General features: G+C 39.3%; 1 protein-coding gene across 3 annotated transcripts in view; it reads right to left on the reverse strand.

Moving 5' to 3' along the window:
* The window catches only part of SCAF8 (SR-related CTD associated factor 8), a 152,648-nt gene that overhangs the window by 63,721 nt on the left and 71,253 nt on the right, over positions 1 to 17,674 (reverse strand). For 2 of the 3 annotated variants that reach the window (XM_036380433.2, XM_036380431.2), the window contains exon 21: positions 252 to 1,412. The exons of the other annotated variant lie outside the window; for it this stretch is intronic. The gene's annotated coding sequence lies outside the window, so the exon portion shown is untranslated. Of the gene's footprint in view, positions 1 to 251; positions 1,413 to 17,674 lie in introns of those variants that run through there. 3 annotated transcript variants of the gene reach the window in all.

Genomic DNA, 17,674 nt, shown 5'->3' on the forward strand with positions numbered 1-17,674 from the left:
AGCCTGATCTCCTTATTGTCCCGGGGGATCATGTGCAAATTGAATTTAAGCATCTCTTTTGATTTGTTAACTTTTTGTATCTGCCCTCTAAACTGTTGTAAATAATAATACAAAGGAGAAGGAGGTTCAACCACACAAATACATTTCTTCCTAAAAATATTGCCAAATCTTCCAGGCATAGCAAGGAGCAGGACTCCAATTAAAAACTTGCAGATACAACATAAAAATAGAGAAAATGCTGAGAAAAAAAATTTTGAATTTAGATCTTTATTATACAGGCCCAAAGCTGTGGTCACCATGCAGTTACACTGTAATGGGAATGATTTTGCTGAAAGGTTCTCACTAAACAAATGTAAAGAGACCACAGACTACAGCATTCCAAATAACTGACACTTTAATTTTTGAAAGAGCAAAAATAAATAAAGGAATGGCAAGTATGTCCTTTTCACATATGTTGGGGCATATACATATTCCTTCTTTTCTATAGCTATTCAAGAGACAAAATTAGCAAATACTGCCCAAAACCACAGACCTTTTGTGTGATGGCTCAGCTAACTTTTAGCTGTTTCCCTCTCCTTGGATATTAGATCAAACACACATTTAGATAGGTGCATATGCCAAAAGAAGAAATGCAATGTGGGGGGTTTTGCATTTAATTTCTACTTCCTGCCTTTTCCTTCTCCTTTTAGGAGAAGTAATGGGATGTAATTGGAGACATCCAGTCAAATAAAAGCCCTAGAAGTTTTCCTTTCTAGTTTTCCATTATAATCTCATAATTTAAGAATTAATCACAAATTTTAAAAAGTTGAGGTGTCTTACAAGGCATTCATCATCTCTGGAATACAGACAGCCACAGTGAAGAGCTGCACATAGACTGCACATATAGTGTTATCTAAAAGTGGTTATCTTTAAAAAAACAAAACTTTTTATAAAATCTGTAAATCAAAACAGAGCATGTCTTATTCCCCACAGGATTTTCTTGCCACCTGTTCTTCAATTATTTGCACTAGGAGATGCTACAAATGATATTAGTTACAATATACAGTCCACTGTCATCTTCTGGTCCAGCAGAAGAACCTGTCTCTTCGATGGATGCAAAACTGTTCATCTGAGCAGATCATCCTCAACAGCACAAATATGGTCTAGAAACTCATAGAGTTTATTGTTTTAATTTATAAAATTAAACCTGCCCCAGACAGGTAATACTGGTGTGTAATATTGCCATCCCTGGGTTCTGTCAAGAAGGGGGTACTGAGGTGCTCAGAGCCGTCTCAGAGCGCAGCGCTGGGATCCTTCTGGCACTCCAGACCCAAGGTCGATGGGATGTGATGCGTGCTAGAACTGGGAGCACTTCTCACTTAGCTCTGCAGAGCCCGGGACATGGTAAGCTGCCAGAACTTCCTTCATCTTCCCTGTTGACAAAAGGAACAATAACTAGTCATCACTGGTTGCTGGAGTTTAATTCCAATTTTTAAAAAGTCCTATAAATGAGACTTTTTGTTTTTTCAGCCATGCAATAGTAAATGCTTCACTAAGAAAAGATTTGGGATAAAGTTTACAGTCTCTCTGTTAGCCACACAATGCTTATGAGGGAGAAAGGCCTTATTCTGTATGGTTCCTAAAACATTATCCAGGATCAAACATACCATTATCTAAAAAATAAATGTCCAGTAGCTTAGTACTTTAAAAACATCAGTATAATATTATCCTTGTAAAAATTATTTTTGTATAGCAGATTTTCTGGATTAAAGTCCTGTATTGTCTCTCTCACACACTGTACACAAGATACAGAGTAAAGGATTAACAAACAATGAGCAAGAATCCAACAGGTTAATAAGTGGCTTATATGAGTTTGTTATAGAACTATCTCTAACACATATTGGTCATGCCCATTATGTATTGGTAACAACTATAAAAGCTTCATAAATGACTCACTGAATGGGCTTCACAGAACCAAGGGTCAAAATAGACCTCTACATTAATGGTAACAACTATAAAAGCTTCCTAAATGACTCACTGAATTGTCTTCACAGAACCAAGGGTCAAAACAGACCTCTACATTATCTATTCTGATTTTCTGACAATTAGAATTTTTTAAGATAGTCCTCAGTGAAGTCCAAGAAAATCAAACTTTTAGTATCACAGACTGAGATAGGAAAAACTAAGAATACACCTCCAATATATATTTGTTGCAGAAAATGTAAGAGAGGCAGCGGTACCTCTGGAAGGTGATTATCCCACTCCCTTGGTAACTTCAAGGTGTCCATCTTTTTCCATGGACTGTGAGTACGCTGAAGGCCAAAATTTCTTACAAATATGAATGCACTATATCCTACCACAGACATTTGACTATGTTCACATATTTATTTCACAAAGACCATTCTCAAAGCCATCAGACCCTAGCAATTTTCAATCAGTACTGACATGGGCAGAATGATAAGAAGTATAATTGCTTCAATCTAAGGTAAGTACAAAAGCCATGTAATGAATTCCTGAACCAGCGCTAAGTTTTTAGTTATATACCCTGCAATTTTCTGGAGCTACACAAAATACTTATTTTATGTATAATTATTCTTATAATTATCACATAAATAGAAATCACTAAAGAAATTGAGGTAGCAGGTGCTGTGAGAGATCTCTTTGCTCACCCCTGACCAGTGTAATGCCTGCTGATGTTCGTCTAACCAATTTTAACCATCAGCATATTTTATCTTTACTTTGTCATTTTCCACAGCCTTGCTTCCAAAATGCTTGTTCTGCTCTATGAATTTATTAAGTGTACATTGTAACCTTTCATCCAAACCATCAGTGAGAATACTGAATATTACTGGAACAAGGAAAAAACACTTGAAAAACTCTACTAAATGGAGTATCATTGAGAACTATTCCTTGTATATGGTTTCCAAATAATTTATGCCCTCACATTATGATAATTTATTCTAGCCCAGTTTCCCTAGTACATAAGAACAGTAACAACTGAAATATTTTACCATACAGTCTTGTTTAAATAAAGCTGCTAATACAAGCAAACATATTTCAAGAAGAATTATATAGACTTTGAAAATAGAAAAATAGAACCATTATGGAAAGAAGATTTCAAGTGATAACACAGTCTTCCTAGCAATTGATTTCACATCTATATGGCTACTTTTATGAAGTATGTGCTTTATTGAAATATTGTTCAATTTAGACTAATGGAATTGTTTCACAGCCTTTTAAAATTGAATTTTGTTCAATGAAACATTCCACTGAGAAAATAACAAACACATACCACTACAGTTTAGAAACAAATCAGTTGCACAACTTCACAAAACTCTAGACCACAAAATTACTGTTTATCTTGCAAAAGATATCTTCATCAGAAATATACTGAAAAAGACTGCTGAGACCAAGAGGACCAGTCATATTGAGCTTTGCAAAGAATAGGTTACCATTTATATTAATCTTTATGAAGATACAAGACAATTCCACAAATACAGGAGGCACAGATCCCTCTTCTTAACCTAATTTGGATTATTAGCAGACCTCTTCTACTTTTCACTCTATGATATGTTTTGTTTGTGCCATCTGTGCTACTCAGAAATGTGAAATAACTTGCTCTCCAAGATGGAAAAGAGTCCCCAGCTTCTTCTCGACTGGAGGAACTGGAGGCCAGCAGAAGCTGAAATACAACACAAAGCCCACCTTCAATTAAAACAAAATTTGATTTGATATTTCGGGATATATCCCACTGGATTTCCAGTGAAAGAAAAGTAAGACTGACTTCCTCTGAAAAATACGTGGTGACAGAGAGACAGCAGCATACAGAGTACACACAAATACTTCCAGTTTTCTCCAGTGGAAAATAAGGAAAGAGGATAAAGGACAGGTGAGCCAACCTGACCGCTCATGATGTACAGTCTGCTGTCTGACTGCCAAGGCAGAGAGGAAATCCCACAAAAAAACATGCTTTTTACAGGAAGTCAGATGTCCTGAAAATGAGACAAAGCAGATGTCTGCTCCTTACTGAGAACAGCTCTAGGGATTATAAATTACAGAGATTTAGGGGATTTTTATCAAGAATTTTAGACATACAGATACCAGAATTACTTTTGTCTTTTTGTCAAAAGGGCTAGGATCTCTGAGAGTCAAGACTTTGCTAACAGTGACAGGGAAAGAGAGACAAACTGTTCAGTCAAAAGCATTACTGAAAGTCCAGGCAGCAGCTTGCTAAGGGCCAGAAGAGCTGATAACTTGTTAACATGGAGAGATGTGTCATGGTGACTCCTGCCTTAAAAGATAATCATTGTTCTCTTTGCAATCCATGGCAAGCAAAAGTATCCAACCAGAGTTATCTGGAGCCAGTCAGTGATGGCAGGAGAATTTGTGCCACGCTTGCCTAAGTGCCTAACACAAGTGGCAGGAGCAGCCATGAGAGGTGTGTGTGGGTGTGTGACTCGCACTGCAGAGCGCTCACTCTGTGCTACAGAGAGAGAGCAGTCAGCTCTGCAGTGTAAATGTACTGCAAGCGTAAAGTGAGATGAGTCTCACGCCTTCTTTTCAAAAGGAGAAACAGGAGTCTGTTTTTAAACAGTGCAACATTTAAAGTCAGTGTGTCTGACAGGGGGAAAAGTAGTAACACTAAGGGTAATTAAGACTGCAGTTATCAAATAAAGATTAATAGAAAGTGCAAAATTTCCTCAATTTAGCAAGCAGCATAGAACTTACATAATTTAACTGACTTTAAATTCCAGTGAAAGTTTGTGGTTAAAGACTAGATTACTGATAATGTCAAACCTCAATCTGTTTGTTCCTTGAGGTCAGATGTCTTAAGCTTTACACTATGCGAATGCTGATCATTACAATACTTGAATTAAATTATGAAGCCCTTGTCCCTGATGTTAGAGAAGCCTCTATCAAGATAATAATAACATTTGGAACATCATATGATGTTGTGTATATATTGTGCTGTCATTTATGAAGAGGCAGGAGGAAACTTGAAAATTATCAGAGTGTTTTCCATGACTCAGCCTAAGGAGTATTAGGGGAAGAAATTGCAGTAATGTTCAATATTTGAATTACTATGTTATTTCTGTATCTGTATACAAAAATATTCTTATAATTAATTTTTTAAACAAATTAAAGGGCAAATATTAAGTGTTAGAATATACCTTTGAGTCTTGATATCATCAAGTCATTGGGGATATAAGACTAAAGTGCAGTAACAATGTGCTAAATTTAAACTATACCTAATTACAATGATTAACAAAGTCTCTAAAACTCTAGAGAATTTATTTAGAAGTGTATTTTTAAATTAACAAGAATTAGCTAGTTTAATAACCACATGAATCTGCTTAAAATAGTAATGTATGCTTTAAACACAAGCAGTGTATAATTTAAAGCAATTTAAAACCATTGGAAAAAAATCCTACCTAACACGATTCAAAAATCTGAAGGACTTTCAAAGCTTTTCTGCACTGTATATGGTGGTGTAAGTGATATCAGTTAGAAATGAACAGTCCAGTGGCACACTGCATTCTGTAGGTAAGACCTGACAAGGGTACCAAGTGACAATCCAGTTGCCAGTCCTCCAAAATCCAGGCTGGCATCAAGTAACCTTTTATGGGAGTGGGTGAGTTCTGGGCTGAAGGAAGAATCTCACAGCCTTGAAGCAGTTTCCCTGGTGTGTGACTGAAGATGCTTGTACTGCATTGCACAAGAAAACTGTAGCTCCCCCTGGCCTTTTTCCTTTCTTCCCTTCCTTTCAGGTAATCTATACCTGGTGTTTTTCACTCCATATGTATCTTCTCTCAGCGAGAGTTCTGTAATCTGAACTATATCATTCTTACAGCTGTGCAAACTTTGGCAATTCAGTCCCTGGCTTTGTCAAATCCAGTGTTATCAGCTCCAGAGAGTGAGCTCCACAACGTGATGTTTTTCTGTAAAGCTTCTCCTTCTGAAGAGAGTTGTTCCTGCATGAACAGGAGTTTTCATTTTTTAGTTCATTTTTCTATGCTCATAGATGAGAATATGAAAAAATGTGATTTTTAGGTGCTGCTAGGCTCAAAAGAATCTGAGAAAAGCAGAATATGAAAGGGATTTCTAAAGACTTTATTTTAAGATTACACTATTTTAAAGCCAGTCTCATAACCTTGAAAGCACAATTTTTGAATATTTGGCATTTGCATGACAAGAAACATCCAAATACACTGTCCTCCAGCTTTGCTGGCTGACGCAGTTATCCTGCTCTGCCTTGCCACGATGGAGAGAAAGATTTAAGTTTGTTTGGGGGTATGCCTACACACTTACATGACTGAAACTTGATCATGAGCCAACTCTTGACATACTTGCTAGAGCACTTCATCTACATTCAAGCCAAACAGTGTTCATTGGTGTGGCTACGGAATGGCAGATGGTGTGAGCTGGAAACTGCAAACAACACTTCAAGGTGTTAATGAAGAACAGCCTTAATCTCTCCGCAGCTGAGCTCGACTGCAGGAATGCTTCTGGTTTGCTTCAAGGCAAAGGCACATCCATAAACACAGCAGGGGCACTTCAAGCAAACCCTTTTGGTATGCACTGAAGCTGTGAAGCTGTGAGGACAAGCTGTGGGTGGGTTGGTGCCTGAGCTGGCAGCAAGAGCATCCCCACAACAGCCACAGGTTCCGTGGGAGAGCTGGGAGCCGACAGTGTGACTGCAGACACGCTGCATCAGTCCTGCAGGAGAAGCCTTAATAACCTGGACCTCTTCAACTTGCAGGAGCTGGGTTAGCCTCAGGTGCCTGTGACTGATTCAGGGAGCTGTTTGCTGTCAGTGTCCCAGAGAACAGAAGTTGTCCCAAAGTCCTGTTTTGCCCTGGTGTGAGCCACAGGGAGGGGAGCGCTCGGCACCAGCGCCTCTCTCACCCAAGATGTTGCGGATGGGTTGGATGTTGCTGCCTCCCGGTTGTGGGGCTGGTGTTTTCCTATAAATGGGCACACTGGGACAAAGCAAATAAAAAGCCATTGCACAATCACTGAGAATCAGCTGGAATTGGCTAATAAATTGTATGCCAGCAGGACATAGCAGTTCCCTGTACTCTTCTCAAAGCAGTAACTCCTGGCTGGGCTTCCAGCAGCATGGAGGAAGCAAGCTGAAGCCCCAGTCAGTAACCCTACCCTGAAATGGAATGGAAGCTCTTACACCTCTCTGGGTGTTTGTCAGGGCTGTAACACGCTGATGGCTTGTGGCAATTCTGAGACAAACCAAACTGCCAGGAGTTTTCTTCTCTCTCACAACTCAAGTCTCTTAATTTTTTAACTTTAATTTTAACTGAATACCTATGAGCTTCTGGTTCCTGACAGCAAACTCTGGAGCATGCAAAAATAGTCCGTAGCCCTTTACTATGTGGAATAGGGGGGTACAAAGTAGGGGTACTACTTTGAAAGGTCTCAGCATGCAGGCCTCTCCCATTCCGTTCCATTAACTGGCCAAGCCGTATCCTAATTTTTTTTTAACATCTTTTTACTTACTGTTCCTGAAGTTCATTGCTCTGATGACTGGAATAATTTTTCCTGATTTGAAGCCTGCATTTTTATGATCAATTTATAATTGTGAGGCTTGTTTTCACAATAAAGATATTTTCTCTTTTTTTGGGTGTGCTCTTCTTGGAGGTGGTTAGAGAGACTCTATTCAATCTCTTTCCCAAATTTCCTTTTATAGGGTTAAGTCAACATCTGTTACCATCCTCTTGCTAACATCCTCTTGCTTTCCTGTTCTTTCCCTAGCTTGCTTCTCAGTGTCTTCCACTTTTTGATTTAATTTTGCTGGAACATGAATGATGAGACTTTATCCTACAAAGTTCTGTTTAGGAGACTGGTTGACAGAGTCTCTTGGAAGGCAGTTGTGAAGGGCAAAGGAATCCAGGAAGGCTGGACATTCTTAAAAAAAACTCAAAGCATCTTAAAGGTGCAGGAGCTGGCCATCCCCACATCTCAAAAGATAAGCTGTCAGGAAACAAGATGGGCTTGGCTGAACAGAGAGCTTCAGCTGGCATTCAGGAGAAAATGAAAAGTCTATAATCCTTAGAAGGGGCAGAGAAGTCCAGATCACTACAAGGATCTTGTGAGGTTATGTAGACAGAAAATTAGAAGGGCCCAAAGCCCACCAGAACTTAATCTGGCTGCAGCCACAAAAGACAGCTAAAATGCTTCTTAAGGAGAAACTCCATATTTTTCTGGATGTGGGGTGAAATATAGTCACAAAGTATGAGGAAAAGGCTGAGGTACTTAATGGCTTTACCTCAGTCTTTAATAGAAAGACCAGTGGTTCTCAGGGTACCCAGACTCCTGAGCTGCAAGACAGGGACAGAGAGTAGAATGAAGCCTCTTAATCCAAGGGAAAATTGTTACACCCCGTAGACAGACACAAGTCTATGGGCTGGATGGGATCCATTCAAGGATACTGAAAGTGTTGGCAGAAGTGCTCAGCAAGCCACTTCCCATCATTTATCACTAGTTCTGGTTTACCAGTGAGGTCCCAGATGGCTGGAAGTTGGCAAATGCGATGCCCAACCATGAGAAGGATTGAAAGGAGAATCCAGCCTGACCTTGGTCCTGAGGCAGGCAGGTCATGGACCAGGTCATCTTGAGTGCCTGTACATGTCATATGGCATGTACAGGACAACCAGGGGATTAGACTCAGACACTGTGGCTTTGTGAAAGGCAGGTCTTGCTTGACCAATTTTGTCTCCTTCCATGGCAAGATGGCCTGCCTAGTGGATGAGGAAAAGACTGTCCTCGTTGTCTACGTGGACTTTGACATCATTTCCCACAGCACTCTCCTGGAGAAACTGGCTGCTCCTGGCTTGGACAGGAGTTCCTGTACTGGTCACTGGGTTAAAAACTGGCTGGATGGCTGGGCCCAGAGTGGTGGTGAATGGAGTTCATCTAGCTGGTGGCCAGTCACAAGTGGGATTCTCCAGGACTAAGTGCTGGAGCCAGTTCTGTTAAATACCCTTATTGATGTTCTGGAGGAGGGCATCAAGCACATCCTCAGTTTGTACATGACGCCAGGCTTGGTGGGAATGTTGATTTTCTGGAAGGCAGGAAGGCTCTACAGAGGGATGCTCCCATAGGCTGGACCAGTTGGCTGAGCCAGTGGCACAAGCCAAGTGCCAGGTCTTCCACTTGTGTCACAACAGCCCCAGGCAGGGCTACAGGCTGGGGAAGAGTGGCTAGAAAGTGCCCTGGCAGAAAAGGACCTGGGGGTGCTGGAAAACAGATGAGCATGAGCCAGCTGTGCCCAGGTGGCCAAGAAGGCCGATGGCATCCTGGCCTGGCTCAGCAATGGTGTGGCCAGCAGGAGCAGGGCAGGGATTGTCCCCCTGTACTCAGCACTGGTGAGGCCTCACCTCAAATCCTGTGTTCGGTTTTGGGTCCCTCAATATAAGAAATACACTGAGGTGCTGGAGCATGTCCAGAGAAGGGCAGCAGAGCTGTTGAAGGGTCTGGAGCACGAGTCCTGTGAGGAGTGGCTAAGGGAGCTGGGGTTGTTTAGCCTGGAGAAAAGGAGGCCCAGAGGGGACCTCATCACTCTTTTCAACTCCTTGGTAGGAGATTGTAGCCAGGTCAGATGAGTCTCTACTCCCAAGTAACAAGCAGCAGGACAAAAGGAAATGGCCTCAAGTTGTACCAGGGAAGGTTTAGATTAGATCTTAGGAAAATTTTCTTTATGAAAAGGGTTGTCAAGCACTGGAACAAGCTTCCCAGTGAAGTGGTTGAGTCCTCATCCCTGGAGGTATTTAAAAGACATGTAGAACTGGTCCTTAGGGACGTGGTTTAGTGGTGGACTTGGCAGAACTGGGTTAATGGTTGGACTTGATGAACTTAAAGGTCTTTTTCCAACCTGAGTGATTTTGATTAAGACACTGATAACTTCACTTTCTCTGCTGGAGTTACCTTGCTTGATATGTCCTAAGATAGCATTTCCTTTTTTTTTTTTTTTTTAACGCAATGCACCAATGGCTCAGAAATAACTCATAACTAATAAACGTACTTTTTTATTCTCACTTGTTTTGATGTCTCTAAAAACTAATTGTAGAAACTTTACTTCATTGAACACCCAACTTCATGTTTGTACTACTAAATTTTATCCCAATCTTGCAGCATCCCCTTTGGATGAAAGGTACCCACCATCTGTTTTGTCAATCTGCAGAATGAATGCATTTCCTCTGTGCACTCTGCTGTCTAACAATTGTATCTTCTGCCTGGTCTTAGCTATGTACTGGTGACCATTAGCCTGCTTCCCCACATGCCCTTCACAGTTCTCACTTTGCAGTGGAAGTACTGTTTCCAATTGCTGCAGTACAGGAATTATGTCCCTGGTGAATCAGAAATGCATGAATAGCCAGTAAAGGTGAACCTTACAACATGGAGCTTCTCTTAAAGATCCTAAAAATTGCTTGAAAATATCAGTCTACATTTAAATGCAATTATTCATATTTAGCTTTAATTAATGACTTAAATAATCTTATTTTAGGTCCAAGTAATGATTTGCCATTACTTGTGGTTTCTATGCGACCTCAGCTGCTATTGATCACAAAGTCAGTAATTCTAGTCTGGTTCTGCCTTGTTGGGCCTGGAACTAAAAATATTTTGACAACTTAATTAAAATTTATAGATTATGTAAACAAAATGCCTCTTACTTCCATACTCTTGTTATTCTATAAATGTCCCTGTGCTGACGTTAGATCACTGCAGCATTAAATAAGCAGAAGATAATCTTCCTGTAGGTCATTTTGTTTCAGATCATTAAGTCCATTTTCTAGTCAGCTGCCTCTCCACAAATTCTGAAAACATTGGCTCAACCTACATTGGTGTTACTGCTCATTCATTTCAGTTATTCCAATCAAATGCCACAACATATAAAAAAATACCTCAGATAATCATTATGGGACAGAGCTCCAGAGCACTGCCAAGGCTCTACACCTGTTGAAGACTACAGACTGCTATGATGCCAGCTATGGTCCCCCAATGACTTACTACTATTAAGTCCATGCTGGCAGGTTAACTGGATGAACTGTTAATTTTTTTTTTTAACTTTCTCTCATATTACATTTTAGACTTTTTGGTGTGCTTAAATCTGTCTCTTAAAAAAATTGTAATGTGCCTCTTAGCAAAAACCAATGGGAATAGCTCTGTATAAACAATTACCACAATCAACAAGAACTTATTATTTTACCTGATCCCATCTTTTGTTTCCGAACTCTCCATATCAAGAAACATCTCCATCACCATTATTCTCCATTAGCTCTGACAAAGACTGATCTGTTTTTAAAGACTTGTAGTTGCATTCTCTTGATACCTCTGCTTTTAAAATTATCTCTTTTGCAAATGTCCACTTCTAAAATCTTGTGAAGTTCAATATTAGGCTCTTCAAAATGTTTAGATTTTTCAAGTGTACGATAGTCAAAAGACACTATTTTTTCCAAGAAATGGGAAAAAATAATCAACTTCAGTTGTGAAGAGACAGTATTTTTTTCTAAAAAAGACAATCACTATAGCTAGAGTCTGTCCCTCAGCTCCACCACAGACTACCCAATCCATGGAAAGTTATCCATCAGAATCAGTCAGCTGGGGAATGCAGCCTGTTCTGGATGCCAAGGATTTCCAGAGAGCAACACAGCCAAATTCATATAATTCTTGTTCACCAAAGGATTTAAACCAGAAATATTCTTCAAATTACTAAAATATCTTCTTACTGTAACTATCAACAGCACTTCTGAAGAGATCTGGCGTTATAGAAATCACGAAATACATTTGCAAATTGTTTGAGACAGAGAAGATAGAGAAACTTCAGAGGATCTTTTGTTTCAGATCAGATTCAACTGCCAAGAATATTAAATTTAATATTAAAGATCCTTAATAATACCTTGAAGAAATACTCTGGTTCTTGTTTTGAACAAAAATTCATCACAAAGGAAAACTCTCTTACTGTAAGCAAAGCTTTCAGTAGCCATTGCAATAGAAGGTTTTTAAGATACACAAAAAAGAACAATCTATTTCAATACCAAGACAACATTAAAAAAACACCAAATAAAATACTGTAAGTAACTTCGTATCTGTTAGGTTGGGCTCTTTGGCTCATATCACTAACAGAAAAATCTTGCTATCATTATTTCATTAGTAATACTGCTAAAATGAAGAGGTATGTATTTTTTTCTCTAATTGCAGAACATATTTCCTCAGTGATCCAAATACTTGTGAAAATGTATGTACTGCAAAGAACAAATGCATCTGACCAGAAGTAAATGTGTTCAATAAAATGGAGATAACTGAGTGAGAAGGCTTAATCAATTCATAGAAAACTTCATGCCCACAGCTACTTTGATTATTGAGTTCTTACATATGTTGGTGTAAGACTGTTAAAAGGCAATATTTGCCTAAATTATATACTTAGTATATTTCTTGTATAGTTACAGCCTAGGAAAATTGAGTCTGGTGCCTTTAAATACCATTTCTTTTGAGATTCCTAGGAATGTAGAGAACTTTCCAAATGTAAAGTTTTGGGGTTTTTTTTTGCAAGTGCAGTGTTGCCAAATATTTTTTACCACTAAATAAATGCTATTTCAGCTGCATTTGAGCTGTAATAGTGGTAGCTAATGGCCTATTCACTTAATCATAGTTATTCACTCCCTGGAAATGTCTCCGAATATAATAAATGTTTTGTTTTCATTGTGGACTCTTAAATTACAGGCATTATATAACACCCATGATATATAGCCTATCTGTTTGAATACAAACTGAACCAAAATTACTCCCCTAAAGTATTTCTAGTATTTGGAACTTCCAAAGAAAGAAATATGCTGTTGTTACCCACAGAGCTACTAAAATAGCACTGAAAGCAGGGTAAGAAATGGTTTTAAAGAACATTCTGGTTTAACTAAAATGTGGCTATTTGTCATCCATTTGCAGAGGTCTGAAATAACTATTACAGAATATTTTTTAAACAAAGAAAATAAGAAACATACTCAAATAGCTGAACCACAGAGATCCTTCCCTAAAGGAAAAACGGGCTGCATATGCAGGATTTCAATCTGCCCTGTAGGAGACATAAAGTCTTCACTCTGAGACCAATCCCCTCACTGTGTGATGCACCAATATAAGATGGATCTTGTCCACCTCTTTTTAAAAATATTTATATAGGTTGCAGAAGATCCTGCCAGTCTTAGCTCTGCTTTGTTCACTGCTCAGGAGAGATGATATGTATTATACTGCATGTTGACAGCCTGTCCCAGGAGAGATACATATATATATATATATATATATATATACACGACATAACGGCTGGTTCTATCTCATCGCTTTGTGGTTTGCATTATATTGGTGAGGCACAGAATCCCCTGTAGTTTCTTCAGGAAGTATTTTCCAGATGTATTTTAAAAAGTTGCAGAATATGTTTTAAAACAATATTCGGCTTCTGAGGTCAGGCTGTGCTTTTCAGCTACAACTGGTTTGTAGAAAGAATTAGATTGTAGGTCATAAAAGTATGCCCCTGGTTACTTCAAGAAGTGAAGACAATCTTTGAAACAGTCTTCTGTTGGCTTCTCAGATGAAAGCACTCCTCCATGGAAGCATACAAAAACTCAGAAGACTTTCAAAGTTAGAATATGGAGAAAGTTTGGTATTTAACACCTCTTTTATTTCTCCTGAAGAAAAACACACCCAAGTATTTGTTGAAGAAGTAATTTGGCAGGGTGTTCTAGTTTTAACTCTAGTTTTGTAGAACTTTTTAGAATTTAGTAATGGAAAGGAAATCAAACCAAAGTGATTATAAAATGAGAGATTTCATCTTTCCTAGGAAGGAAAGAGCAGACCAGTGTTGAGAAGCACAGGGAATGCAGCCACAGCCAGCTTCAGAGACTAATCAAGGACACCCCCAGGCAAAGGCAATCCAGAGGGGAAAGAGTTCAAAAGAGAGGACTAGTTTACAGAAGGGCAGCACTAAAGCACAGCAGCAAATTAACCCAGTGCACAGTAAATGAGCAGTGTGCCATACCAGAGATAATTAATTATCTCAGAGCCCTGAAGGAGTAATTTAAGAGGTATCAGTAAGTACACATGCTGGGAGAACTGCAAAGAATTCACCATGCAAACATGCAGGGAAAAGAAAGATAGAAAAATGTAAGAAAAATTCCGCAATAGTGTTAGAAAAGGAAATGCAGCATTGAACAACCTTGCTAGTTCAAAATAAACTTTGCCAGCGAGAATACTGCTGCCATCACCTGCAGCTCAGCAGAGATCAATTTAGCACCTGAACACTGCCTTTGGTGGCTGAAATGCCAGTGACCTCAGGTCATCATATGCTGTGACAGTAACAGGCAGAGAAAAGTCTGACTCCACATCCTATTACATAACTTCTGCTTGTTATCAATCACTAAAAAAAAAGGTCTTTCATGAGGTTTCTCAAAACAAGCTAGTTGTAAATCTGATGCCTTTTATATTTGACAATCTCACACTTTTGAGGTAAAGGAGATTTGTAGCATCTGATACAATATATTAAACTGGGTGAGGTTGCAAGCAGTTTATAAGATTGGACTAGAACTCACCATAACTGCAGTAATTTGGATAAATGTTCTGAAATTACTGCATTAGATCCACAATGAGAAGGACAAATTAACACAAAAAGAGCTGAAGGGAGTTACAGTGGTCTATAAGAAAACCCAAAGTCAGGATGCTACCCACTTGCAGAAAAAGGGAGCCTGACATATAGGCAGAGTAATACTGTAAGCAAATCAAACAATTATTTTTCCACTATTACCAGAGGCAAGGCCTTGACTGCATTACTATATCCAGCTCTGCCTACTGGGCTGTTGAAGCAGAGAGACAGCTGGAGGGAATCCAGGTAAAAGCCACAAAAAAATTGATAACAGATGTAGAAGAATGGAAGGTTGAAAGAAATAGATTGTTTAGTCTAGAAAGAAGACATGATAACATATTTAAAATATGTAAAGGTTTGTTATGAGAAGAGGATGATAACTAATTGTTCTCCATGTTCATCATGCAGAAGACAAGACTTAGTATGCAGTTGTGGAGAAAAGCTTTCTAACACGAGGCCAGTGAGCCAGGCAGCAGGTTATCTACAGGTATTGCATGTACTGGTGTCACAAGAAGCACTGGCAGTGGTGAGACAAACCCATGTGGAGGTGAGACGTGTGCTGGGCTCTCCCTGAAAGCAGGCGAACAGTCCAGGTGATCCTGTGTGAGAACCTGTCCTGAGCCTCGTGCTCAGCCACAGAAACCAAGCACAGATCAGAGCTTTCCATCACAGAGACTGAATACTATGATGCAAATGACTGCCATTTGTCTCAAAATGCTTGCCAGGAAGGATGGAGCCTGCAGGACAAGGGATAAATCTCTCAAATCCATTTAGCTGGTTAATTTGATTGGCTGGAAGTAGCAGAGAGCACCCACTCAGTCACTACTGGATGCTCTTCTACGTGCTCATGCTCAGTCATACCTTTACCATACCCCATCTTTGCTTTCCATAGCCCTTTCCAGTGGTTTACAGGAGTATTATCACAGGAGTGGTTTATCCAGAGGATTTAGGTGTACACTGCTGTGAGGCCACTGGTGGAGCAAGTTAAAGAATGCATTAGAATGAGCTGAACAAGTTCTAAAAGCAGTAGGCAGGGCTGAGGCTGCCTGCCTGGTCACCAAGGCTGTACCTAGACAAGGCAGATGGCATGCAGAGGAAAAGGGGTGACACACCAAGAGCTTAGCACACCATAGAGATTCCCACCATGGGGGCAGCTGGCAGCCACCCATGCCAAATCTCTGCCAGGGAGGACAAGGCCACTGCATTGCAGGGCCAACCATCCCAGCCACCAACAGGACTGCTGTTCCCATCTGGTTGAGAAAATAGGATCAGAAACCCCAGTATGACAGTGAGAGGAAAAGACAGATGGGAACATCTGGAGTGAGGCCTGCCAGTTTTGCTGCTTTTAGAAGAGTTGGAGTAGAGATTAGGGAGAAAGATTGTGAAAGGTCCTATCCCTCACAGAACGGCAAGCCTGAGTGTGCAGACCCTTAAGTGACTTCACCTGTACACTACTGGATTCACAACAGGTCTCTTAGGTCTCTTACTTTTTATTTTCTTTTGTTTGTTTGTTTTTGTTTGTTTGATTTGTTAAGAAGCATTGAATTTAATAACTACTCTCCATTACAATAATAAAATGGAGAGCAAGGAAAACACAGGCAAAGGTCTGTTCTTATGCTCAATCACATGTAAAGACTGGATAGTGTACTGTGTATGTTGGAAATTCCTTCTAACATGACAATACTGACCATAACTATTGTCCTGGCAAAATCAAAATCATTGACAAATGGGATTAAACATCTCCTGTCAATTACTCAGTTGTTCTTCTACTTTCCTGCTAAGCCTTCTGGCTTCCTGAAAAACTTCCTCAGGTAAAGGTCATGCTTCAACCATTTTTAATGATGATTCCCATGATTTTCCTGCTACGATGTCAAAATTGCTGCATATTACACGAGCTTTTAATTATAAATGTAGACAACTAATGAGACTGTACAATTTATAGACATCCAGATTTTAATTTTTTAATGGTCTCTGTACGGAAAAAAAAAGTAAAAAAAATAGTACAACACTGACACAGAAATGTTTGCAATGCAACATCCTGATTACTCCCTTTTTATTTTCCAAATGTACTAAGAGAGCATTTATATTTCATTGCCCAATGCCCTTTGAAATTAATTTAAATTTAATAGATATTTGCAGCTCTAACTGCTTCAGGAGGAGGGGAGGGGGTGGGAAGGAGCACTTTCCTCCTTTGATTCCACAGCTTCTCCAGAGCTTCTGCAGACCATATTTGCACGGGTAAGGATGACTTATAAAGTAAAGTAAATCTGAAGGTGACTTCTCTATCAGATGGTGTAACTAAGTGGGATATCATCAATTTTCAGAAAATACTTGCTTTCCTTCATTTTATAAGATTGGCCTATTGGGCATCTACTTTGGTCTCACCATGGGATGGCAGCACCACCTAAGTGCTATGTATGAATGTAGTAGATATTCCTTTTCTGCTATGCATTATGCCATCTTTAAATTCCTGCATGCTCAACAATTATTACAGACATTTATGGCAGCATAGACTCTGAAGAAACTATGCCAAGTAGGGACTGAGGATACAGAAAATAACAGTGAGCCTACATGGACAGAAGAGTTGTCTGTAACTTCCTAATTACATGAAAGCATCCTTGTCTTTGTTAAACAGTTCAGTCAAAATCTCCCTGAAAGCATACAGGTTGTTAAAGGAAAAGGCATCACAAAACTTCCCATTACTAGCAGTAGCAGCAGGGCCCAAATCTGTTCCAAATCTGTTCTGTTATGAAACTTAACACACACAGGCAAGAATGTTCCTCGGCTAATAAGTCATACTCAGAACAAGTAAAACAAAGAAAAAAAAAAAAGGCAAGCAAATTCTGTAATCATCCCTTTATCAAAAAAAAACAACCCCAAACTAAATGCTAAGACATAAAGCAATTTGTCCACTATCACATAAAGCCTACAGTAAGTCACATGAGATCTTTACTTTAGAGCAGTCAATCCAACTTTGATAAAACTATAATTAACATAATGATCATATTCCTATGAATTAGTCATATATATAAGATAGGATTTAAACAGAGATAAAAA

Source organism: Molothrus ater, chromosome 3, assembly GCF_012460135.2.
Source record: "Molothrus ater isolate BHLD 08-10-18 breed brown headed cowbird chromosome 3, BPBGC_Mater_1.1, whole genome shotgun sequence".
In the NCBI taxonomy this organism is placed as follows: Eukaryota; Metazoa; Chordata; class Aves; order Passeriformes; family Icteridae; genus Molothrus; species Molothrus ater.